Below are 25,075 nucleotides of genomic sequence, written 5' to 3' on the forward strand. Positions count from 1 at the left end.
AGGTAATAAGATCACAATTATTCCTTTGAGGTCATGGATTAGTCCAGGAAAGGAGAGACGAATTAGGTGGCCCATGCTAGGAGATTCCCTATGCATCTACCAGAGGGGGGAAGAGAAGAGATGGAGGGCAGGGAATAAGTCAGTTCAGCCTGCTTATGGAGCTACAGCAATAACTGCAGTTGTGTATCCAGTTGTGTATCCCCACTCTATCACTGAATTGTTTTCTTTCTAACCAGGAGTCAGATTCTATTCTATTCATGTTCTTAAAACAATGCCCATCCCTGACTTATGTGAGCCCTGGGGCCTTGACAATTTGTCCCTTATATGGACTAACCTCATTCCTTGGATTTAAGCAAGTTATGTTAAATGATCACATTAATTTACATTTTGATAAAACAGCCAAAGTTTTATGGGTGGGGTAAAACATAGGAGTACTGTTAACTTTCTATAGCACTTTATGCTCTAAAAGAAGTTGGTGCCTAACTTCCCTTAGGCTACCACTTGTTCACAGAGGCTTACAAACATGCTTTATTTGGTTATGTTGACTGAACTGTAAAACCCAGCTCAGCCCTTTGGCCCCCACACCAGTCAGCTGACTCCTGGGACAAGGGACCAGGCTGGATCAGAGGTGCTGGAACAATTTTTATAGTGGGGTGCTGAGAGTCAGTGACCCAATCTGTAAACATAGGATGGAAACCACTTCAAGCCAGGGGGTGCGCACTTCAGCACCATGGGCTGGAATGGTGGTGGTGGAGGGTCTGGCTGGAGTCAGGGGACAAAGAGACTTGGCTGGGGCGGCGCATGACTACCATGATGGGGTGAGAGGCTGAAGATCCTCACTGGAGTGAGAGAAGATAGGAGCCCAAATGATTGGCCAACAGTATACGATTCACATCAACTAGAATAAAAAATAGAAAAAAGAATACGTTTATAAAAAGTGCAAAATAAATTTAAAATAGTAATAATGAATAAAATACAAAAATATTAACAGACTTAAAAAAAGTAAAATAATAAAAACTGAAAAATAAAAGAATTGTAAAATACATAAAAAACCATAAAAGGGGAAATAAAATTAAAAGAAACGTAATATATATATATATATATATATATATAAACAATAAAATAAAAAAGGAAATACAAGTAAAATATATTTAAAAGGTAAAAATATAACTATTAAGAAAAAACACACACACAAAAAGAAAGAAAAAAGAAGTACAATTGTAAAACCGAGGGCGAGAGTCCATGGGGCTTGTGCTCCTATATCATAGGTGAGGAGCTCTGATGTGTGCCCCCGTGTCCCCCTCTCTGCCCCCGTGTGGACAGGGCTAGACAGCAGTCTCACTCCGGTCATGTGGCCACCTCAGCCTGGGAGTGAGGGGCGGTGCCCTCCCGGGCTTCCGGACCCACAGACAAAGCCCGGGGGGAACCACTCCCATTTATACTTGCTGGACACAAGGCTCTTTCTCGTGTTGTACAGGAGGCTAAGCGACCCCCCTGTTATACACTGAGCAATGAGGGCTCCCTCCGTGTGGGGCAGAGGCGAGACCCTGCGCTCCAGGGACGAGGTAGCTGGTGGACAGACCCCGCAAGAGCGGGGAATGTCGGCAGGCGCCACTCTGCCTTGGACGGAGTCATCTCCACTTGAGCAAGCGAGACTCCCCGCAACCGCCAGGCACCTCTTCCATCAGTGGACGGTGACCCTGACTCCGAGAGAGACCCCCGGGAGAGCGAGAGAGAGACGGGGTGTCCCTCGGCTGGGCCCCCTGGGGCGAGATTCAGCCCAGCCGCAGCGGGGTACACAAGGTACTAGGTGGAGAGGGGAAGGAGAGAGAGAGCCAGGCTGGAGGCCTCTGGGCTCTGTTCCCCTCTCTGCACCAGCCTGAGTCCCCCCACTCAGGGCTTTTCCCAGCGTGTACCCAGCTCACCCAACCTTGTGTCATGGATCCGGGCCAAGCCTTCGGAATGAGGGGAGAGAAAAGGGCAACGCTGCCTCTGCCCAGGCTGTGCAGGGAATCACCCCGCCCTTCTGGAACTACCTCTGGGGACCCAGCTGGGATTGTAGCTCATTGAGACTTCCAGAGCCTGGCCCCATTGTGGTCACTAGATGAGGTAGAACAGAAACACCTGCCTTTAAAATTCAACTGTATCTGGGGTGACCCCACCTGTATTTCAAGTTCTGTAATAAAGGACACTGCTGCGGGGGGAGGGGGGGAGCTCGAGGGGGTATTTTGGGGTGCTGGAGGGGTGTGTCTGTACTGGGAGATGGTATTTGGGAGGTCCTGGACAGAGTATTTGGGGTGTGTAAGAGCAGGGGCGCCTCTCGGGACCGGGGGACCTCCCGCAGTCATGCTGCCCAAGGCAGCCTGACTGCCGCCCTCAGGGCGACCGGCGACAGCACCCCAGGCAGGTGCTTGCTGCGCTGGTGCCTGGAGCCGCCCCTGGTTGTCCCCCATAACGTCCATTCTTCTCCCCCCCACACCCCACGGAGCACTCCCCTTTTCTCCACCCCAAGGAGCACCCTGCTCTCTCTCTCCTCCCCTCCGGCAGGGCTGGGTTGGGGGAGGTGTTGGGGGGTCGGGGAGGCTGGCTGGCTGCCTGCTGAGGAATGAAAGTGAAAGTAACTCACTTCCTCGGCAGCCAGCCAGGACTGGAAGGGTCACGCGTGGCTGGGCTGGGGCTAGCCAGATAACATGTGTGAAAAATCAGGAGGGGGGGGGGGTTGGGATAGGGTGAGCAGATGTCCCACTTCTATAGGGACAGTCCCAAATTAGAGTCTTTTTCTTATATAGGCTCCTATTACCCCCCCCCCCCCCGTCCTGATTTTTCACATTTGCAGTCTGGTCACCCTAGGTGTGGATAATTGGTGCCTATATAAGACAAAGCCCCAAATATCGGGACTGGCCCTATAAAATCAGGACATCTGGATCTGGTCACCCTAGCTGGGGAGCGCATCTCTCCCCCGGGCTGGCAGCGATCTATCCCATCCGGGGGGAGCTGCGCAGGGCAGGACGCGCTGCTGTGGTTCCATGGGTGCCCCGTCCCTGAGATCAGATGCTGGGCTAACTTCACCATGGTCCGTGGGGCTGGCGGTGGTGCCCATTGGCGTGTGATCGGACCTGAGGGTTTGCTGCTGCTGTTGCCACTCTGCACCCCAAGAGGTGGATTTTGGGGTCCTGCAGTTTTCCACCGATCTCCTCCTCTACTGTAGCTGTTGGACCAGCAGGCTGGGGGGTGAGCCAAGCATGAAAGCAGGACTGTGTTGCCATTTAGATTGTCATTTAACAACTTTGTTTGCCAAAAATGCTGGCTAACAATCCCTGAATTCAATTTCAATATTTTTTTTTAAATCAATATTTTAGCCAAAAACAGAAAATTAAGTTGTTGACAATTATTTGTGACAAGTTTGGTTTGGGGCAGGGAGTGGGCCAGTTTTCATCAGAGAAACAAAAAATGTTGACTGACTTTCCTATAGCCCTGTGTAGCGGGGCGGCCTGGCTCCCAGGCGCCCCTGGAAGGGACGAGACAGAACAGCCGCCAGAGTGGGTGGAGCCACCGCCGCCTGTCTCCGCCCCCCGGAAGTCAAGGGGCGGGGCCGGAAGTATAAAGGCCAAGCCACAGCGCTCAGTAGCTGGCCGGCAGTGGGAGAGGACAGACGCTGGTGCCCGAGCTCCCGCGGGCCTGAGCCTGCCGAGAGCCCGGTATCCGGAGGAGGACTGGCCGAGCCTGCCGAGAGCCTGGTGTCCTGAGGAGGACTGGCCGAGCCTGCTGAGAGCCCGGTATCCTGAGGAGCGGTCTGAGCTTCCCCCCGCTGAGGGCCCAGAGGGAGCGACAAACCTACTCGGGGCCCGGAGGAGCCCATGATCTGGGACACGGCAGACGAGACTCAGGATGGACAGGTACCCATGGAGGAGGAGATGGGAAGTGGCCCGGGGATAGCAGACCCCGAACCCATGTCAGTGTGTTGCGGTCAGGATCCCCACTGACTGCGCGGCAGACGGACTGCTGCGGATAGGGCCCCGGGCTGGAACACAGTGGAGTGGGTGGGCCTGTGTTCCCCCCTGCCACCCCGTGCCGGGTGGCAGTCTCTCCTCCTCCTTGTCTAAGGGGCTTGGGCCTCTGACAGACTATTTGTTTGCTGCCCCGCCTTGACCTAGGGCCTGGGCTATCACAAACTGACCCAGCCCCTGCTACAAGGCCTGGGCCGCTGATTGACTATTGGGTTGCTGCCCCGCCCTGATCTAGGGCTGGGGCTGCTAATTGTGTGCTCCATTCCTGCCTAAGGGCCTGAGCCCTGAACTGTTATTAGCTTTGTAGCGGGGTGGCCTGGCTCCCAGGTGCCCCTGGAAGAGATGAGCCCCACCCTGGAACTACTACACCCTGTTACTGCTAAATAGAGCCTCCAACAACTGTGATATGCTCATCCCCTTACTAGTGTCTAGAGCAGGGGTCGGCAACCTGCGGCACACGTGCCAAAGGTGGCACGCAAGCTGATTTTTGATGGCACGCCGCGGCGGGCTGAGCGGCTCAGCCCACCGCCGCTCTGGGGTTCCGGCTGCTGCCCCATTGCCAGCCAGGGTCCCAGCTGCCGGCCCCACTCAGCACCTGCTGCTGGCCTGGGGACCCCCAAGGAACCCCAGGCTGGCAACGGGCTGAGCAGGCCGGCGGCTGAGATCCCGTCTGAGCCACTCAACCCGCTGCCAGCCTGGGGTTCCATTCACTCAGCCAGCAGTGGACTGAGCGGGGCTGGTGGGGGGCTGAGCGGGGCTGGCGGCTGGGACCCCGACTGGCAAAGGGCCGGCAGCCGGAACCCCAGAGCAGCAGCAGGCTGAGTGCTGCCGGCACCCCAGACTGGCAACGGACTGAGTCACTCAGCCCCCCCGCCGGTCCCACTGAGCCTGCCAGTGGCCCGCTCAGCCTGCTGCCAGCTGAGTGAATGGAATCCCAGACCGGCAGTGGGGTGAGTAGGGCCAGTAGCTGGACCTCAGACCGGCAGTGGGCTGAGCGGGACTGGTGGCTGGAACCCCAGACAAGGATCCCAGGCAAGGATCACACTAAATTGATAAGATCTGCATTTTAATTTGATTTTAAATGAAGCTTCTTAAATATTTTAAAAACCTTATTTACTTTAAATACAACAATAGTTTATTTATATAATATAGACATAGAGAGAGATCTTCTACAAATGTTAAAATGTATTACTGGCATGGGAAACCTTAAATGACAGTGAACTTGGCACACCACTTTGGAAAGGTTGCTGACCCCTGGTATAGAGTGACTGTCACGGAGTATTGGGGGACTCAGGGCCCTGCACCCCCGGCTTCCTGCGATTCACCATGACTCTCAGCCAGCCAGTAAAGCAGAAGGTTTATTTGGATGACAGGAATACAGCCCAAGGCAGGTCTTGCAGGCACAGACAACAGGGACCCCCTCAGTTTGGTCCATCTTGGGGTCCCAGCCCCCTTGGGAGGTCAGAGCCATCTCTGCCCCCCAGCCATCTCTCCAGCCTGCTTCCCACACTCTCCCTTCAGCCTCCCCTCCCACAGCCTTTGTTCAGTTTCCCGGGCTAAGGAGTCACCTGGCCTTCAACCCCTCCCTGGGTTCTCGTGTTACACACTTAGGTATGTGCCCTCGGGCTGTCTCCCATTCCCCAATGCAGACTATTCAGCCACACTTCCCTGTCCGCATTCACAGACCACAGTGAGAACAGGCCCAGTTCGTCACATCTCTCCCCCCTTCGAGACCGAACTGAGCAGGGTCACTTTAGCCAGTGACCTGGGGAAGTTCGAACTTACCCCCGTTCCCATGGATGCCCCCGCATTCCTCCAGTTCCTTGGTGGGAATTACACCAGGCCCCTTCAGTTTCACGCCCCCCCTTAGGTCGGGGTGCTTGATGGCACTCGCAGTTCGCATGTGGGAAGGTTTATGCGGCCTGTGCCCTTTTCCCACCCCCATACCTCTGGGGTTCCAACTGGGCTGTGGTCTTCTCCCAGCGCTCCAGTCTGGAGGTCTGTGCTTTGGGCTCTCTTGGTTTAGAGCCGCCCTTTTAACCTTGGCCACCCTCCGGAAAGGATCCTTATTGCTGGGCAAGGGTCCTAAAGCTGTTTTCCCCTTGTCCCAGGCCTTCCTCCCCCTCTGACAGGGGTCACAGGATCCGCAGTACTGTTGGACAGTAACAAAGACCCCAGGCCAGTAAAAGCTCCGTAGCAGCCTCTGCTGGGTACGCCAGGTTCCCTGGTGCCCTGAGAGGGGAATGTCATGGGCCCGGCACAGCAGCTGGCGGCGATACTTCTGGGGTACCACCAGCTGCCTCCTGATCCCCCCTGACTCCATTTCCCCTGGGGGAGCCCATTCTCGGTACAGGAACCCCTTCTCCCACAGGAACCTTTTCCGGCCACCTCGTCCCATGGTCTGTACCGCATTGAGGTCGGCCAGGTCCCTTATCTTCCGCAAGGAGAGATCTCTCTGTAACTCGGCCTGGAACTCAGCAGCTGGGACAGGGATGGCCACCTGCTCTTTCTCGCCCGCTGGGTCTGAAGCTGCAGCCTCCCTGAGCCGTGTCCCTGGGCGTTCCCTCCCCACCAGGTTAGGGTCCTGCGCCTCAGGCAAGGCACCCCCCCCCCAAGGCCAGGGCGCAGTGCCCCTCGCCGGCTCTGACTGCGGGTCACAACCAGTGCCTTTTGGGGGTTGCTTGGCCAGTTCTCCAGGTCCCCCCCCATCAATACCTCAGTGGGCAAATACGGGTGTACCCCCACATCCTTGGGGCCCTCCTTGGCCCCCCACTTCAGGTGTACCCTTGCCACGGGTACTTTGACTGGTGTTCCGCCCACCCCCGTCAGGGTCAGGTAGGTGTTGGGCACCACCTGATCTGGGGCCACCACCTCGGGCCGGGCCAGCGTCACCTCTGCGCCCGTATCCCAGTATCCATTGACCTTCCTCCCATCCACCTCCAGGGGAACAAGGTACTCTCTCCGGAGGGACAGCCCCGCGCCTACCATATAAACCAAAAACCCTGAGTCTGGAGCATCCAGCCCCCTAGAGGAGCTGGCCTGGAGCTCTCCTCCCTCCTTAGCAGGTGGTACTCTGCCAGCCCCTCTTCCCTGGGAATGCTGCCTTTCGCCGGGCTGGGTCTCTACCCAGTTAACCCTCTGTGGGTTCGGTCTGCTCAGTCTGTCCCTGAGCCTAGGGCACTGGGCCCGTATGTGGCCCTTTTGGCCACAGTGGTAGCAGCCCATGTCCCATGGGTCCCCTTGAGTAGGTCGGATGGTCCTGATGCCGGATGCTCCCCTCTGATGGGTTTTTTCTGTATTTTCCCATGGGGAGGTCCCATGGTGACTCTCTCTCTGCGTTGTGGTGGGACTGTTCCTTTGGGACTCCTCCCTTTTGTCTCCTGACCGGCTCTTTACAAACTCATCGGCCAGCTGCCCGGCGTGTCGCGGGGTCTCTGGCTTTCTGTCCACCAACCACAGCCTCAGGTCGGATGGGCACCGCTCATATAGTTGCTCCAGTACCAGCAGTTTAATCAGGTCCTCCTTCGTCTGGGCCCCACCAGCCCACTTGCTGGCGTATCTCTCCATGCGGGCGGCTAGTTGCAGATATGAGATCTCAGGGGTTTTATCTTGACTCCGGAACCTTTCCCGGTACATTTCAGGAGTCAGCCCAAACTCACGTAGCAGGGCCTTTTTGAATAGTTCGTAGTCCCCTTTCTCTGCCTCTCCCAGTTGGCGGTACAATGCCACGGATTTGGGGTCCAGTAAGGGGGTAAGGACCTGGAGTCTGTCCGCGGGATCAACCCGGTGCAGCTCGCAGGCTGTCTCAAAGGCCTCCAGGAAGTCATCCATGTCCTCCCCCTCCTTGTATGGGGCCATGATGCACTTATCAAAGCTCCGTGCAGTCCTGGGTCCCCCCTCACTCACCGCAGCCGGGGGTTCGCTGCCCTTCAATCTCGCCAGTTCCAGGTCATGCTGACGCTGTCTCTCATTCTCCTGTCTCTGTCTCTCATTCTCCTCCCGTTCATGCTGTCTCTGTCTCTCTTCACGCTGATGCTGTCTCTCTTTCTCCTCCCGTTCACGCTGATGCTGTCTCTCTTTCTCCTCCCGTTCATGCTGACGCTGTCTCTCTTCACGCTGATGCTGTCTCTCTTTCTCCTCCCGTTCATGCTGTCTCTGTTGTTCACGATCCTCCAGCTCTCTCAGTTTTAGCTCTTTCTCCCATTCCAGCCAATTCCGCTCCCCGGATGCCGAACGTAGCCGGGAGGATCCTCTGCTGGCCGGCGAGCTTCGCCGGGGGGACCCCCTGCCGGCCGGGGGGGTCACGGCGCCTTCGGTATTTGCTGGGCTCCTCCCCACCCTTCCCCTAGGCATAGGAAGGAGGGGTCTCGGGAAGCCCTCAGCAGCCGGCTGACCACTCCCAGCTGGGACAGACACTGGTGCCTGCGCTGCATTTGCCAGGCTGCTTCCCTGAGACACAGGGATCAGTTCATTCGCGCGATCTTCCGCCTCCAGCCGGGCAATGAGCTGTTCTTTGGTGAGCCTCCCAATGCGCAGCCGCCTCTGCTTGCACAGCTCCACCAGGTCGCTCTTAAGCCGCTTGGCATACATCTTCCTGCTGGTCACTCACCGGCCTGTGTGCTCACAGCTCCCCACAGTTCCCAGGGGGCCCCCTAGTGTGCCAGCCCTTCTCGAGGTCACCGCCTCTCTGCCAGGGTCGAGCTGCAGACTCCTCCGCCCCTGGGACCACTCGCTGCGATCCCCCCGGGGGACCCTGTTACTGCAAAAGTCCTTCTCGCTGGTCACACACTCCCAGGGGTAATAACCATCTCTCTCTCACTCTTCAGCGCGCCTGGTCCCCGTCAATCCCCCTTCGTTTTACTGCTCCCCAGTCACTTACTGCAGGAAGCGCCGTCCACGGGGTGCAGTAGATCCCGCCGCTGCCACCAGTTGTCACGGAGTATTGGGGGACTCAGGGCCCTGCACCCCCGGCTTCCTGCGATTCACCATGACTCTCAGCCAGCCAGTAAAGCAGAAGGTTTATTTGGATGACAGGAATACAGCCCAAGGCAGGTCTTGCAGGCACAGACAACAGGGACCCCCTCAGTTTGGTCCATCTTGGGGTCCCAGCCCCCTTGGGAGGTCAGAGCCATCTCTGCCCCCCAGCCATCTCTCCAGCCTGCTTCCCACACTCTCCCTTCAGCCTCCCCTCCCACAGCCTTTGTTCAGTTTCCCAGGCTAAGGAGTCACCTGGCCTTCAACCCCTCCCTGGGTTCTCGTGTTACACACTTAGGTATGCGCCCTCGGGCTGTCTCCCATTCCCCAATGCAGACTATTCAGCCACACTTCCCTGTCCGCATTCACAGACCACAGTGAGAACAGGCCCAGTTCGTCACATCGACCATATCCCATCCCATCTCCTAGAACTGGAAGGGACCTTGAAAGGTCATTGAGTCCAGCCCCCTGCCTTCACTAGCAGGACCAAGTACTGATTTTGCCCCAGATTCCCAAGTGGCCCCCTCAAGGATTGAACTCACAACCCTGGGTTTAGCAGGCCAATGCTCAAACCACTGAGCTATCCCTCCCCCCCCCTTATGTTGTACTAAGATTCTCTTGCTTTTTTCCCCAGTGAGTCAGTATAGCTTTTGCCAGCCCAGAGGTTGGGCAGCCAATGTCTTACGTTTTCACAATGTTTTGTCCAACTTTCATAAAGTAAATACATGGTTAATATGAGTTAAAAAGGCCAGGGACACGTCCTTGTGAAGAATCTGTGTAGCAGATCATGCGAGAGCTGTGAAAATGTCAGTTTTTGATGGAACTTTAGAGGCCGTGATTTATCCTGTATTTCTGGCAGTGCCCAAAATGTGCTGCTATTGCTAATGTCTTTCCAAACAAAAATGAGGCACAATAGGACTTCTGTAACATTTCTGTGCTACCTTCATCTAGAGGAGATGATTCTGTGCTGACTTCATTTTGGTCACTTTGTGTTTTACCTAGGAGTAAAACTAGGGTTATGTTTTCCACTGCTTGGAAACCCAGCTCATTAAACTGGATAATGCCATTGATCTATTTACAGTAGAAGGTTGATATAGAGTTGTAACTAACATTGAGACTGATGCCCACTATACATTTAAAACTAAAAAGTGGCTTTGTAAAAATGACCTGGGTTTCCAACTCTATTGTGTCTCAGTCAGGGCGGAGCGCCTTGTGAGGTGTCTTCACACTAGCTCAAGGTCACAGCACAAGAACCTAGAGAGCCTCCTGAAGCACAGTGATAGTTTTGATTTAAATGGACTTGAACTGGACGAAGAATTGAGGACACTGTCACCAATGTTGCCACATGCAAAATCGGTGATGGACATTGTACATTTATTCATACCAGCAAACTTGTTGACATATATCCTAATGTGTACGTTGCCCCTCGTATGCTACTGACAATTCCTGTAACAGTCGCATCAGGAGAACGGAGTTTCTCAGAACTAAAGCTCATTAAAAACTCTCTGCGTTCTACAATGAGTCAGGAACGCTTGACTGGTCTTGCTAGTCCTGCAATCGAACAAGACATCACTTTGTCTTTGTCATACAATGACATTATTACTGCTTTTGCAGCCAAAAAAAGCCAGAACGATTGCTTTGAATTCAAAACAAATCCTTGTTTCAATACCTCTTCATATCAATTTCCAATAAAATGTTGACAAAAATTATATTAGCATCATTCTGTCAAATCAGAATTTTTTTCTATAGCGCTACTTCTTTAGTGCTAGTCCATCGGCATTACAGTGGGCTTAATTAAGTTAAACTGGGTTTAATAACATGCATGTGGCAAGTTTTCCAATACTGTAAACTTATGTTTGTGTTGTTAAGAGCAAGTCAGGCACAGGGGCACCAGTTTAATAATCCCGCCTAGGGCACCATAAATCCTAAGGACGGCCCTGGCTGTGAGCAGTGTTACCATAGGGGGTGGTGACATGTTGTCATTTTTGTGTTGGGAATATAATTGTCTAGTTATACATGCGTTATTACTGGCAGAGGTGGCATCCGGTGAGCTGTTGTGTGTGACCTGAGAGAAGCCAGGGCCACGTGCTTACACAGAGCTCTCACAAATGACCTCTGATCTGGAAATCCTGGGTTTTATTAAGTCCCTCCTAGAACATATCCTGGTTCACTCTAGTCACTGGAGGACAAAGAACTTTACAAGTTCAACTAATCTCACACTTGTTGGCCCAAAGGTGCTTCTAAGGCCCGTTCCCACAGCATTCCATGTCACCAACCCCAAAAGTTCAAAAATCACAAATCAGGCCTCCAAAAATCACGAGTCTGTTCAATTTTAGGTTCTTTTAATTCATCTGCTGGTTTTTGACCCTTTGGGGCTCTCGTGTTCAAGCTTTTCACTGCAACCCTCAGAGCTAGAAACACACGAGTCAAACAAATGCAGAGATTCTCCGGTAATCACCAGCCTCCATGAGCTGAGGATTTAAGGAAAAAACTACCAACTATCAGGAGATTCTCTAGGAAGTCAGGAGAGTTGGCAACACTGCTGTGAGGGCCCCAATCCTGCAGACTCATGCCTGCTTCACACGTGAGGAGTTTTGAGGACTTCAGCGGCAGTGCTTACGTGTAGAGTTATGGACGTGGCAAGGGTTTGCAGGATTGGGGGCTATTAGGAAAGAACCGTGTTTAAAAGGACATTGTCAACTTACAAATCATACCTGATGTCAGTGGCCTGCACTGAGCACCTCTGACTGACAGAGATGAGAGATACAAACATTTCTTGGGTTTCTGTTTGTGCGCAACGCGTTCTCAGTGAGCAATCAGTCTCGTTGTTCGCCCTGTGTAAGCATTTATCAAGCACTCTCCCTTGTCGCTGTTATTTTTATTACAGGCCCGCCGGAGGGCCGGCAGAGAACAGGGCCCCACTGTGTCGGGCACTGCACAGAGTTATAGACAGGCCCTGCCCTGGAGCGCTTCCTGGCGAAATTAACCAGACTGACCCCCAGGAAGCAGGAGGGATGTAACTGATGAGCAGAGTATGGTTGCAAATATCACGTTAGTGCTGGGAGTTTTTTGGGTGAGGAGTTGAAACAGTTCAGGCCAACTGCACCTGAATTTCCTCTTCCTGGGCACCCACCCAAGGCTCCCGGCTTCTCAGCCATCACCTCTCCTGGGTGCAGACCCGCGTCTCTCTCTCCTTCCCTCCAGTCCGGGGTTGTTCCAGGCTGCACAGTTCCCTGCCTACACTGTGAGTTCCCCAGCAAGCCAGACGGCCTGACCTGGCCAGTGTCTGCACTTTGCTCACTCCCTTCAGGGGCGATGAACAAAGGAACTGCCCAGAGTGATAAGCTACCACCCAGCTCTTTCTAAGCTAGCGCATGTATTCTTAAGGTGAAACAATAAAAGAATCCCCGGAGCTCCCACAAGGGCTCTGCTAGGAGTCAGCCCTTCAAACCCCACCAATGGGGTTTTCTGTGATCACAAGTTTGTAGCAGCTTTTGCTCTGAACAAGAACACGCGTATCTAGGTCAGCCTTTCGCTGGGGACTCTGATCTTCAGAGATGGTAGGGAGGTAATCAGCCAGACACTGGGTCTCTCCTCAGGGCGTAGCTTCAAAAGAGTCTGTCCAGAGGTGAAATTTGCATCTCTCTCCCCTCCCCCCCCCCCCCCGGTATTTCCTAGGAAAACCACTTAACTTCGTTTGTCCCCAAAGTTCCTTCTTGTCTGGCACATTGCTTCCAAAAGTCCTTTGATGCTCAGAACACTGGTCACATCTCCCCTAGAGAAGTCAGAGGCAACCCCCCAAGAATACATAAATGTGGCCTCCAAAACTATTTAAACTAAATTGAAGATCTTGGAACGATCTTGGAGGAAATGGCTGTGTCTGTCCTGGGGGGGATTTACTAGATGGGGAGACCAGGGGAGGGAGTGGGGCAGTGGGAGGCAGTTGGGGTGGGGGGGCAGGCGGGGAGCATGCTGGGCAAGGGAAGTGAGACTAGGAAGGAGGGGTTGGAGCCAGCCAGTCAGTACAGGGGTGAGAATAGCGAGAGTCAAAGCGGCCTGGTGCCAGGATCTCTGTTTCTGTGGCTGTCCCTCACTGGAGTTTTTCTTCCCCAGAGTTGGCCACATGTTTCAGGGGAAGAGGGCACTGCCTGGGTCCTAGTGCCCCCAACTAGGAGTGTGTAGGGGGGGTGTCACCATTGCACAGCTGTGGGGCTTGCAGGTGTGTGAGGTGGCCCCCGCTGAGGGTCCTTGTTGCGGCTGCCCCTGCTCCCCGTTGTTTGATTGGGTCTTTCACACAACATCAGGGGAGAGAAAAACCCTACGTAGAACATGGGACTGCAACACCCACGCAAACCGGCAGGAGGATGTGGGGACCAGGCTACCTTGGGGCCCGAGCTATGGAGCAGAAGCTCACTGTGCTGGGGGGGCTGCACGGACATGCAGCCCCAAACGGCTCACAAGCAGGAGCAGAAACTGCTCATGTGGGACTGACTAGGGGGCCTGTCTCTGCCAGACGGTTTGTCCTGGTTCAGCCGCATCGCTGCAGCTAGGTTTCTTGGGCCCCTCAGCCAGAGCAAGTGGGGAGCCACTCCCCACCCCTTCTGCCTGCAGCCCCACCCACAGCCCCACCCCTTTTGCAGGCGTGCCACCCCTGTTCCATCCAGGATCCCCCCATTCGGCCCCCCCAGTGCAGTCCTGCAACCCTTTTTGGTATGGAGAAGCTCTGTCCCAGTGGGGAGTGAGAGCTCCTCCAGTCCCAGGGCCCCAGCAGGGGTCCAGATGCTGGGGCTTCCCCCCCCCCCGCCCTGCACTTCTGCGGGGGACCAGGGTCGGGTGCAGGGGCTTCCTTTGCTGCCCCCGGCTTCTGCTGGGGATGGATGGCAGGCACTGGGGCTCCCCCTGCCCGGGAACATCTGCTGGGGATGGGGTCAGGAGTCGCTGGGGGGGTTTCCCCCATCCCGCAGCTGCTGCCGGGGATGGGTCAGGGGCTGCTGGGGGGTGGGTTCTGGGGGCCTTTCAGTTGGCCCTGGGCACGGGCCCCATCAGTCCACTGGCTAATGCGCTACTGGGTGCACACGCCCCTCATGCACCAGTCTGCAGCAGGTGTTCTACTGGGGTGGGTTATAAGGTGTAGCCACACCTGCACAAAGTCCCTAATGCACACAGGCCCTGGACTTCACACTGCAGGTGTTCCCTTCTGGGGGGGCTGGGGAGCAGGTTAAGCTGTCGGGTAGATTCTGCCCTAGAAGGAGACAAAATGTTGTTTCCGGAGCTTTGCAATTCACGAGGTGTCTCCCGGGTAACTGGCTGGGGGGCATTTCCTACCTCGACTCGGGGGAGATTTTCCAAGGCCCCATGGCAGTCGGGCATCCATCGAATGTCAATGGGAGGCTGGAGCCTCAAAATGGAAACTCTCCATTTTGCCTGGGGCTCGTCCAAGGATGGCACTGCCTGCGGCGGCGTTTGCGCTAGAAAAACGGTGCCGCTGTAGCTATCCTGGCGAGCCCTCCTAGCATTGCCGCCTGGCTGCTCCAGGCAAGAGCTAAGGAATCGGAGACTGCTGGCCACAACACAAAGAGCTGTTCCCACGGGTGGATAAGGAGCAACGCCCACTAGTCACAAAGCAGGGCCCAGAGGGAAGGAGAAGGCCAGAGGCCAGACCAGACTCATTCACAGCAGCCCCCTTTGGCTGACACGCGCTCCAGCCCCACCAGGGAACGACGCAGACAGGGGGGAGGATTTCCAGAGCCCAGCCCCATGGGTGGCTGTTCATTCCAGACGTGCCACGGAGTCAGGAACCGGGGGCTTCCTGCCAGCACCCCCGTGAGACCTGCCCTCCTGCGTTTGTTCCCAGAGGCAAGGAAAGAACGCCTGCCTCCCGTTCAGCTTTAACACTCTGAGCTCTTTAGATGGGGAACGGATTTCTCCAGCCTGCATTGCCAGATTCGCCGTTTTCACACTTACCCTGGGGCACCAGATTAGCTGAGCAAATGATGTAGAGCGCGAGCCTCGCCCAGTGATCAGAGCAGGAGCCGGGTGTCAGGACTCCTGGGTTCTAGTCCCAGAGGTGCAGCTTTGGTTGCTACATGAGTCACTCCAGGAAATCTTGTGGCTGGATTTTACCTATTAAAGGGCTGGATCATTTGATTACCTCTAGTCACATTCCAGGTGTGATGACAGCGAGCAAACATCATGCTTCGGGGAACAGGCAGGTTATCTGTAGGGCTGGGGCAGGCAGGAAGCCTCAGTTTACCCTGCTATAAAATCATTATAATAATACCTACTTCCCAAGGCAATAATGAGGTTCTAGCCCAGGCTACAGTTAAAATTGAGGTCGATTGACTTACCTATGTCACTCAGGGGTGTGAAAAATCCACCCCCACCCCCCGAACGCTGTAGCTATTCTGACCTACAGCTAGGTCAGTGGAGGAATGCGTCCATCAATCCAGCTACTATCACTTGGGGAGGTGGAGTTCCTACAAAAACGGAAACCCCCTTCCTTCACTGTAGGCTGCCTCTAGCCTCTACACAATAGGGTTAAACCACAGTACACCCCAGAGGGTAGACCTGGCCTTAGTTCACTGTTTATAAAGTGCTTTAAATTAACAGCTCTGCATTCTGCAGGCCAAGAGAAGTTTCTCTCTGATTTCTCTTTAGTTTTGTTCCCTAGAAGCTATATTTGTCAGCCCACTGGTTTGTTTTCGCTTCCTTCTAGGTTCACTGATTCAAAAGCCTTCCTCACATGACAGACGGAAACTTTGAGCTGGCTGATGCAATGGCTTGACGATCTTCTTTGGTAACCACGGGGGAGTTTCTGCAAAAGTCACAAGACCTGGTGATAATGGGAATTGTTTGCTCAATGCCTCCCTGGTTCAGCCAGCTGCCCTGCAGAGCCTCCAAGAAGTCTACCTGGCAGAGCACAGGGAAACGAATCGAACAAACTCTGCTCATCTGTGGCTATTTGAGCTTCACTCTAGCAGTGGGCAAGAGAACCCAGATTCCGAGTCACAGCCATTTGAGCTAAAGGAGAATCTCTGTTAGTGGTATAGGGCCTATGACACGCAGTTGAGCAGTTCTGATTCCACACAACGGAAGGCAGTGGTGCATACACACACTGTCGGGCGCTTTACCATATGTTGCACCTCTGAAGGACTTTCCATCTGAAAGGCTCAAAGAGCTTTACAAATATTAACTAATTAAGCCTGAATGCAGCATGTAGGATTGCCTGCCTTACGGGCAGGTGGCGTATGTGTGTGTTCAGCACAAACAGCTCCTGGCCCTCGGGCACTGAGTATGGGCTCTGGAGACCAGAGTGACTGAACCGGAGGAGCTCAGGGAGACAGCCAGGGACACAGACCAGGTTTTCCTGGACACAGCAGAGCAGGCCCAGCCCCAGTCTGGCTGCTTCTGTGCTGTTGGGGAGGGTGAAAGTCTCGGGGACGGAGAACAGAGGGAAACTGAGTCCTGTAGTTGAGAGCCTCCTTCCAGAAGATGTCCTGGTATCCTCTCGCACTGAGGACACCCCTCCAGGGGAGGGGACCCTGTTGTTAGGAAGAGACAGGAGACAGTCATGGGGGTTGGTTATTAGAGAGTTGGGTTGTGATGACCGGGAGAACCACACGGTGAATTGCCTGCTGGGTGCGAATGTTGTGGATCTCTAGACAGACTTCTGTGCAGTGCTGGGGAGGAGCTGGTGGTCGTGGTACCAGTGATGTAGGGAATGGTAGGAGGGAGTTCCTGGAGGCCAAATTTAGGCTGCTAGGTCAGAGATTCGAGTCCAGACCCTCCTGGGAGCATTCTCTGAAATGCTTCCAGTTCCACGCACAGGTCCAGTAAGACGGGCAGAACTGCAGGGCCCCAACACGTGGATGAGACGATGGTGCTGGGAGGCGGGTTTAGGTTTGTTAGGACCCGGAGAACCATGTGGGGAAGGAGGAGCCTGTACAGGAAGGACGGGCTCCACCGAAGCCAAAACAGAACCAGATTGCTGGCGTGGAAAATTCAATCGTTCATCAAGGAGGGGGACAGCTGAGAGATGCGCAGGAGCATGCGGTTCTGAGACATGCCTTAGGGGAGGATTTATTGAAGGGGATTCGCTATATCCTAGTAGAGAGGAGGGGATCGAGGTTGATAAAGCGCAGGTAGGAACTGCAGAGAAACAGTCAAATGAAAAAGAGTCCCATTCAATTACTTCCCATGAAGGCAGACAATTCACTAGCGACAGATGTTATACGGGCTTGTACACGGACGCTAGAAGTCTAAATATTAAGCTGAGTGAACTTGAGCACCTGGTATTAAATGAGGCTATTGATATAGGCGGCATTACAGAAACTTGGTAGAACGATGATAACCGGGACACTGTAATACCAGGGTACAAAATATCCCGGACTGACGGAGTAGCTGCGCTGGTGGGCGAGCGGCACTGTAAGCGAAAGAAAGCACAGAGTCAAATATAGTGAAAATCTTAAATGAATCAGACGGTACCAGAGAATCTCTGTGGATAGAAAGTCCATGCGTGAATAATAAAAGTAGAGCAGTAGGAATGTATTACCGACCACCTGACCAGGAAGGTGACTGTGACGGGCTCAGGGAGATTAGAGAGGCTACAAAAACAGAAAACCCAGTAATACTGGGGGATTTCATCTATCCCCATTCTGACTGGGGACATGTCACCCCAGGACGGGGTGCAGAGATACATTTCTAGAACCCATTAATGACTGCTTCTTGGAGCAGCTAGTCCCAGAACCCACCCGGGGAGATTCTTGATTTCGCCCTAAGCGGTGCATAACATAGCAACCATAATGTAATTAAATGTAACACCTTGGTAAGGGGGAAAGTACCAAAGAAACCCATCACAGGAGCATTAACTTCAAAAACGGAACTGGCACAAAAATGAGGAGGCCAGTGAAACGGATATTAAAAGAACAGTCACAAGAGTGAAATGCCTGCAAGCTGCATGGAAATTATTTAAAACACCATAATAGGGGCTCAAACTAAATGTATACCCCAAATAAAACAAAAAATAAGAGGACCAAAAAAATGTCACCATGGCTGAACAATAGAGGCAAAAAGGCATCCTTTAAAAATCGGAAGTCCAATCCTACTGAGAAAAATAAAAAGGAGCATAAACTGTGGCAAGTCAAGTGTAAAAGTATAATTAAGCAGGCAAAAAAAAAAAAAAAAAGGAAAGCGCAACTAGCAAAAGACACAAAAATTAACAGCAAAAATGTTTAAGTTCATGCGCAGCAGGAAACTGCCAAACAACCAGTGTGGCCACTGGATGCTCGAGATGCTAACGGAGCACTGAAGGAAGACAAGGAAGGCCATTGTGGAGAAGCTAAAGGAATTCTTTGCATCGGTCTTCACTGCAGAGGAAGAGGGAGATTCTCACACCTGAGCTGTTCTTTTTTAGGTGACAAATCTGAGGAACTGTCCCAGATTGAGGAGTTGATAGAGGAGATTTTGGAACAAATTGATAAATTAAACGGCGATAAGTCACCAGGACCAGGGGGGATTTACCCAAGAGTTCTGAAGAAATTCAAAAATATGAAACTATTACTGTGGTATGTAACCTGTTGCTTAAATCAGCCTCTGGACCAGGTGACTGTAATGTGACACCAATTTCAAAAAAAGGCTCCAGGGGCTGGTGAGCCTGACTTCAGTACCAGGCAAACTGGAGGAAAGTACAGAATTATCCGACACATAGATAAACACGATAGGTTAGGGAAGAGTCAATGTGGCTTTCGTAAAGGGTAATCACACCTCACCAATCTATTAGAATTCTCTGAGGGGCTCAACAACCATGTGGACAAGGGTGATCCAGAGGATACAGTGTACTAGGACTTTCAGAAAGCCTTTGACAAGGTCCCTCACCAAAGGCTCTTAAGCAAACTAAGCAGTCATGGGATAAGAGGGAAGGTTCTCTCATGGATTGGTAACTGGTTAAAAGACAGGAAACAAAGGGTAGGAATAAAATGGTCAGTTTTCAGAATGGAGAGAGGTAAATAGTGGTGTCCCCCAAGGATCTATACTGGGCCCAGTGCTGTTCAACATATTCATAAATGATCTATGAAAGAGGGTAAACAATCAGGTGGCAAAGTTTACAGATGATACAAAATTACTCAGGACAGTTAAGTCCAGAGCAGACCACGAAGAGCTACAAAAGGATCTCACAAAACTGGGTGCCTGGGAAACAAAATGGCAGCTGAAAATCAATGTTGATAAATGCAAAGTAATGCACATTGGAAAACATGATCCCAAGCTAAGTTCCCTGTAAGCCCCACCGGAGCTGCTGTGGCCTGGGAGAGGCGCCTCTCACCCAGCCCTGAGCTGCTGCAGTGAGAGGGAGTTGAGGGAGTCCTCTCTCCCTGCCACAGCCCTGGGGCAGCCTGCACCCCAAACCCCTCATCCCCAGCCCCACCCCAGCACACCAACTCTCTGCCCCAGCCCTGAGTCCCCTTCCATGCCCTGAACCCCTCATCCCCAGCCCCACCCCAGAGCCCGCATCCCCAGCCAGAGCCCAAACTCCCCTGCACCCCAACCCTCTGCCCCAGCCCTGAGCCCCCTCCCATACTCCGAACCCCTCAGCCCCACCCCCACTACACATCACCTCCCTATTGGTGCACATAACAAAATTCATTCCACACATGGATGTAAAAAATTCGAGGGAACACTGGTCCCAAATATATGTACAAAAAGATGGAGACTAAAATAGCTGTTACCAGCCAAGAAGGAAATCTTGGAGTTATTGTGGCAGAGGCGGGTTAAGGTCTCCTGGGGTCCCAGGCCAGAGCAAGAGGGGGGCTGGCGCCAGAATGGTCACCCCACCCCTTCCGCTTGCGGTCCTGCCCCTGTTCTGCCCCTCCCCCCGCAGTCCTGCCCCTGTTTTTCCCTTGTGGGCCCATTGGATAATCCACCACTGCATGTGGGTAGTTCTCTGAAAACATCCGCTCAATGGGCAGCAGCAATCAAAAAAGCTCACAGAATGTTAGGAACCATTAAGAAAGGGATAGCTAATAAGGCAGAAAATATCATAACAACACTCTCTAAATCCATGGTACGTCCACATCGTGAATACAGCATGCAATTCTGGTCACCCCATTTCCAAACACGTATATTAGAATTGGAAAAAGTACAGAGAAGGGCAACATAAAAGATTTGGGGTTTGGAACATATGAGGAGAGATTAAAAAGCCTGGGACTGTTCATCTTAGAAAAGAGATGACTAAGAAGGGATAAAATAGAGGTCTATAAACCCTGAATAATGTGGAGAAAATCAATCAGGACGTGTTATTTACTCCTTCACATAACACACGAATCACAGATTCCCCCAACAAAATGAATAGCCAGAAAGTTTAAAACAAACATAAGAAAGTACTCCACACAACACACCGTCAATCTGTGAAACTCATTGCCAGGGGATGTTGTGAAGGCCAAAAGTATAACTGGGTTTAAAAAAGAATTAGATAAGTTCATTGAGGACAGGTCTGCCAATGACTATTAGCTAAGCTGGTCAGGGATGCAGCCTCATGCACTGGGTGTCCCTAAGCCTCTGACTGTCAGAAGCTGGGACTGGATGGCAGGGGATGGATCACGTGATAATTGCCCTGTTCTGTTCACTCCCTCTGAAGCAGGTGGCCCATGCCACTGTCAGAAGACAGGATACTAAGTTAGATGGATCATTGGTCTGACCTGGCATGCCATTCTTACCTTCCATTTTGCAGATGGGGAAACTGAGGCACGGAGTGGTTAAAGGCCTTATTTACAGTCACACAGCGAATCAGTGGCAGAGCCAAGCCCAGAGGTCAGGAGCCCTGACTCACAGTCCGGTGCTTTAATTTCAAGACCGTCCTCCATCTCAGTTGTGTCAGCTGATCAGCCCTGCGAAGAGGTGGGCAGCTCAATATTCTGGCAACGCATTCTCAGCCCACGTTGTTTTCTTGGGACAGTTTACTTTATAAATAGCGTCATCCCTATCCCGTCACATGCTATCCAGTCGGATGTCCTGCAGGGGCCAATACCAGATAGTGAGGGCCGGATTAACTCTCCTGTGGGCCCGGGGCTATTAGATTTTGCAGGACCCCGTATACAAGTCTTTTTCCTAATTTAAAACAAAATGATCACAATTATGGCATCAAGGCTATTAATGCTATACTAAACTTGCCTTTTAATTAACATAAAGCCGTTCTGTGGTTACATTTCAGTCTTCAAACATGTAGAATATAGTTAAGTTAATTCAAAATAGCCTACTTCTTACCTTAGAGCAGCTGTTAGATTAGTTTCTTTCTGGGAGGGAGATTGGGCGCAGGGGGGGATTCTGACCTGGGGCAGGGGGCTGGGGTGCAGGAGGGGGTGAGAAGTGTAGGCTCCGGCCGGGAGGCACTTACTACAGGTGGTTCCTGACCGGCGGCGCAGCAGGGCTCAGGCAGGCTGCCTGCATGCCATGGCCCCACGACGCTCCCAGAAGCAGCCGGCTGCTGGCACCTCTCTGCGTGCCCCTGAGGGGAGGGGGATAGCGTATCTCCGTGCTCTGCCCACGCCCACAAGCGCCGTCCCCCCCCCCCCCAGCTTCCATTGGCCTGTTCCCAGCGCGGAACCACCTCCCCCTCAGGGGCCGCAGAGACTTGCCAGCAGCCGGCTCCATCAGGGAGTGGCGTGAGGCCATGGCATGCAGGCAGCCTGACTGAGCCTTGCTGTGACGCTGGACTTTTAGCGGCCTGGAGATCACGATCGACGGGCAGAGGCTCCAGGATTGACGAGCCGATCATGATCAATGAGTTGGTGACCACTGAATTGTCTATAATTATGGATTTATTTTTGCGGGGGCCCCCCCCTTAGCCCGAGGCCCTGCGCTGCAGCCCCTAAAGTCCCTGCGTTAATCCAGCCCTGCAGATGGTTAAAAGGAGGATAACCCCCCCACACACCCATGAGTGCCTGAAAACACATCCCACCAAACCTGTACATGAGGGGAGAGACATTCCTGTCTGACTGTACAGGTGATCGGGTTATGGCCCAAAGCACAAAGGGTGAGCACCCCATCGTTATCAGTGCTTGCACAGCGGCAATTCCAAGTGGCCTCCTTTTTAAAATTCGGCCCTGCTGTTTGCCGACACAACCTCCTGTGGCGATGAGTTCGACAAGCTGCCCTCAGACTGCCCAACCGAGCATTAGCCCTCCCATCTACACTGCCACATATGCCCAGGCTCGCACGGAGCTGGGGCCTGGGTTGAGCCAGGTGCCCAGATGTGGTTGATTTGGGGGGTGTAGCCAGGGCTGAAGTTAGAGGTGAAGGAGGCAGCTCTCAGGAAAAGGCGTGTGTTTCTGTGCATGAGAGAGAGAGACAAAGACATCCTGTGTGCACTGCAGAAATAACCATGTCTGAACACAGCTGCAGCCAAAGGATGTTCCACATGTGGACATGCTATCGCCAAGTGAGAGCCTCGGTTTTTAGTCTATGTGCCAGACAGTTATAGCATGGTCTTTAGTCACGGAAATAACATGAAAAACAAACATGCACTGGGAGCATCCATGTTAACATCAGGATGTCTGTGCAGAGTAAACAGGATGTGGCAGGGGAGGGTCCTGGGTGAGTGGGTGGGAGGGGAGTTAGACAATGAGAGCGGGTTGGGGCTGCCACCCTATAGAGCATGGACCCTCCAAACGCCCCCGTGAGGAACCCGCAGAAAACCGTGTTCTTTTCTTCTGCACCTGCTGGGCAGGGCGTGGACCAGGGAGAGGGGCAGGGCTTCAAGTGACCTTGGGCTAGTGCAGAAAAGTCTTCCCAGCCTAGGGAGATTTGCCCCAGGTCCCAAAAGGGCTAGAGGGGTCCAGAGGTCAGAGCAGCAGCAGGAACCCCCAGCCCTACCGAGCTGGCAGCGTTCCCTAAAAATGGACCGACACGACCGCTGCGCTGTGAATGGTGAACTCCACGGAAATCTCTCCGTGCCTCTGGACTCAGGCCACTCGGCTCCGCCGGACTAAGGCTAATTAAGCCAAACAATCCCCGGCACATGCAGGTTCCTGGCTGCTGCAGGGAAATGTGAAAAAGTGAAGCCTGCATTTGCACACCTGGGTGTCTCAGAGGCGGCCAAATCACTTTTGACCCTGGTGCATCTACCGGAGGGGTGTGCACTGGTGCAAAACCCCCAGTACGGAGAAGCCATCGGACGCCTAACAATGGATTTAAGTGCCTGATTTTAATAATACAAATAACACCTCACTATTATGTGGCCCTTTCCATCTGTAGGCACCCGTGGTTGAAAACTGTCCTTAATATTTTTTAAATGAAATGAAATTTTAGGAAGTATTTATTTAGGGCCTGATCCTGCAAACACCGGTGTGTAGAGCTCACTGCCATCAGCTGGCTCATGAAACGCTGTACAGTTACTCGCTGTGGTAAACATGGCCCAGGCCCGCAGCAGTAGTTAGGTGCATAAGGGAATTAGGAGCCTAAATACCTTTGAGGCTCTGGGCCCAGATGCCTGGTAGTGTTTCCAGGATTGGGTCCTTAGGTTGTAACTCTCTTGGAAAAGAGACATCTGGCTTGATTCTGGCCTGCCTTGCACCTTGTGCAATTTACACCAGTCAGTGGGTGTCACGTGCTGGTGACAGCAGGGAATCCTGCTTCGGTGTTTAGCAATCGCTTCGCACGGACGTACAGAATCAGAGCCCTTGTCTCTTTGGTTGTGCCCTTCCTCTCTGTTGTTGTCCGTGTATACCTATGGCATCGGATGAATAATAAGCTCGTCAGAGGGCAAAACAATTACTCATTTAATTAGACCCGTTGCGCCATATTTTTTTCATTGCACAAACACATGCCCATTGAGAGCCCCCTGCTCAGATGTGGTACTGTGGTCGGGCCTAAAATTAGCCATGTGTTTGCAGGATCAAGCATTAGTCACATGAGTAACTTGACTCATGGACTCATCCCGTTGATTGCAATTAGGTTAACGGCCTCCAGAAGTGCTTGAGAGACAGGAGCAGTTAGAGTCGGACATTTACAGCCTGGTTTGCAAAGCATTATTGTGGGGGGCACGTAACCGCCATCTTTCATTCAGGAGCTCGGGGGGGAGGGATAGCTCAGTGGTTTGAGCATTGCCTGCTAAACCCACAGTTGTGAATTCAATCCTTGAGGGGGCCACTTGGGGAACTGGGGCAATATCAGTACTTGGTCCTACTAGTCCAGCAGGAGGCTGGACTCAATGACCTTTCAAGGTCCCTTCCAGTTCTAGGAGATGGGATATCTCCATTTATTTATAATTTAGCAATGTAAAGGGGACGTAAGAACAGCAGGACCAACGAAAATACAGGACACACGGAAAGGCTTGAGTAGGTCAGACTAGATGATCCCAGTGGCTTTTTCTGACCTTGGAATCTGTGCATCTAAGATGAACGTGTGAGCCAAGGGGTTTCAAATGCAGAGGCTGTGGCTCTCAGTGGTGGGACTGTTTTTGTCTGAGTGTGAGGAGGGGCACAGACAGGCCAGGAAGCCAGGCAGACAGTAACAGAAGCGCTGGTAACATGGGCCTGAGAGGATGCTTTTGGGGCACAGTGCTGGCTGGAAAAACTGGCTTGGAACAGCAAGCAAAGGAGCTGTCTGTCTTCTGCTGCGGGCTGAGCCCTGTGTTCAGGGAAACGGGACTTCGTGTATAATCTTTGTAAGTAAACAAGATTGCATCAAAGAACATACCTGACTCTAGCATCAATTTCTCCTCCTAATGGAAACAACTCACAGGGCCCCGTTTGGGGCACAAGGGTAAGAGTAGTATCCACAATGCCCCTTGAATTCCCTGAGAAGTGGGACTTGCTTCCAGAGCCCCGTTATTTTTACTCCTTCACCTTTTGCCTCAACTCTACGGAGTCTAGTAAGTCTGGTAAGAGACTCCTTCGTGTATGGATTAATTGCAAGGCAGCTGCTTATCTTACTGGCTGGCCTTGGGCACTTCCTCTGCCCAAGTTCGTTTCCGCGTTTGTACACTCAGTTGTTCTCTAGACAAATCTTACCGGAGCCAACCAATTTTTGGCAACGAGCCCACAAACTCCAGGGCCTCTGGCGCGCCTGATGCATCCGATGGAGCAAAGATTCCACTGCCTGAA

The 25,075-nt window shown here is 52.9% G+C and overlaps 1 long non-coding RNA gene across 3 annotated transcripts; it reads right to left on the reverse strand.

Annotated features, from left to right (window-relative positions):
- Positions 1 to 296: 296 nt before the first annotated feature.
- On the reverse strand, positions 297 to 21,451 carry LOC128828922 (uncharacterized). Of its 3 annotated transcripts, none has more exons than XR_008443257.1 (4): positions 21,237 to 21,451; positions 20,690 to 21,080; positions 15,329 to 17,403; positions 297 to 898 (listed from the first exon to the last, which is right to left on the reverse strand). It is a non-coding gene; the product is annotated as an uncharacterized LOC128828922 (long non-coding RNA). The 3 variants fall into 3 exon arrangements; XR_008443256.1 differs by having other exon boundaries at positions 14,946 to 17,403; XR_008443255.1 differs by lacking the exon at positions 297 to 898 and having other exon boundaries at positions 13,680 to 17,403.
- Between the last annotated feature and the right edge of the window lie 3,624 nt (positions 21,452 to 25,075).

This window comes from Malaclemys terrapin, chromosome 24 (assembly GCF_027887155.1).
Source record: "Malaclemys terrapin pileata isolate rMalTer1 chromosome 24, rMalTer1.hap1, whole genome shotgun sequence".
Lineage (NCBI taxonomy): Eukaryota > Metazoa > Chordata > Testudines > Emydidae > Malaclemys > Malaclemys terrapin.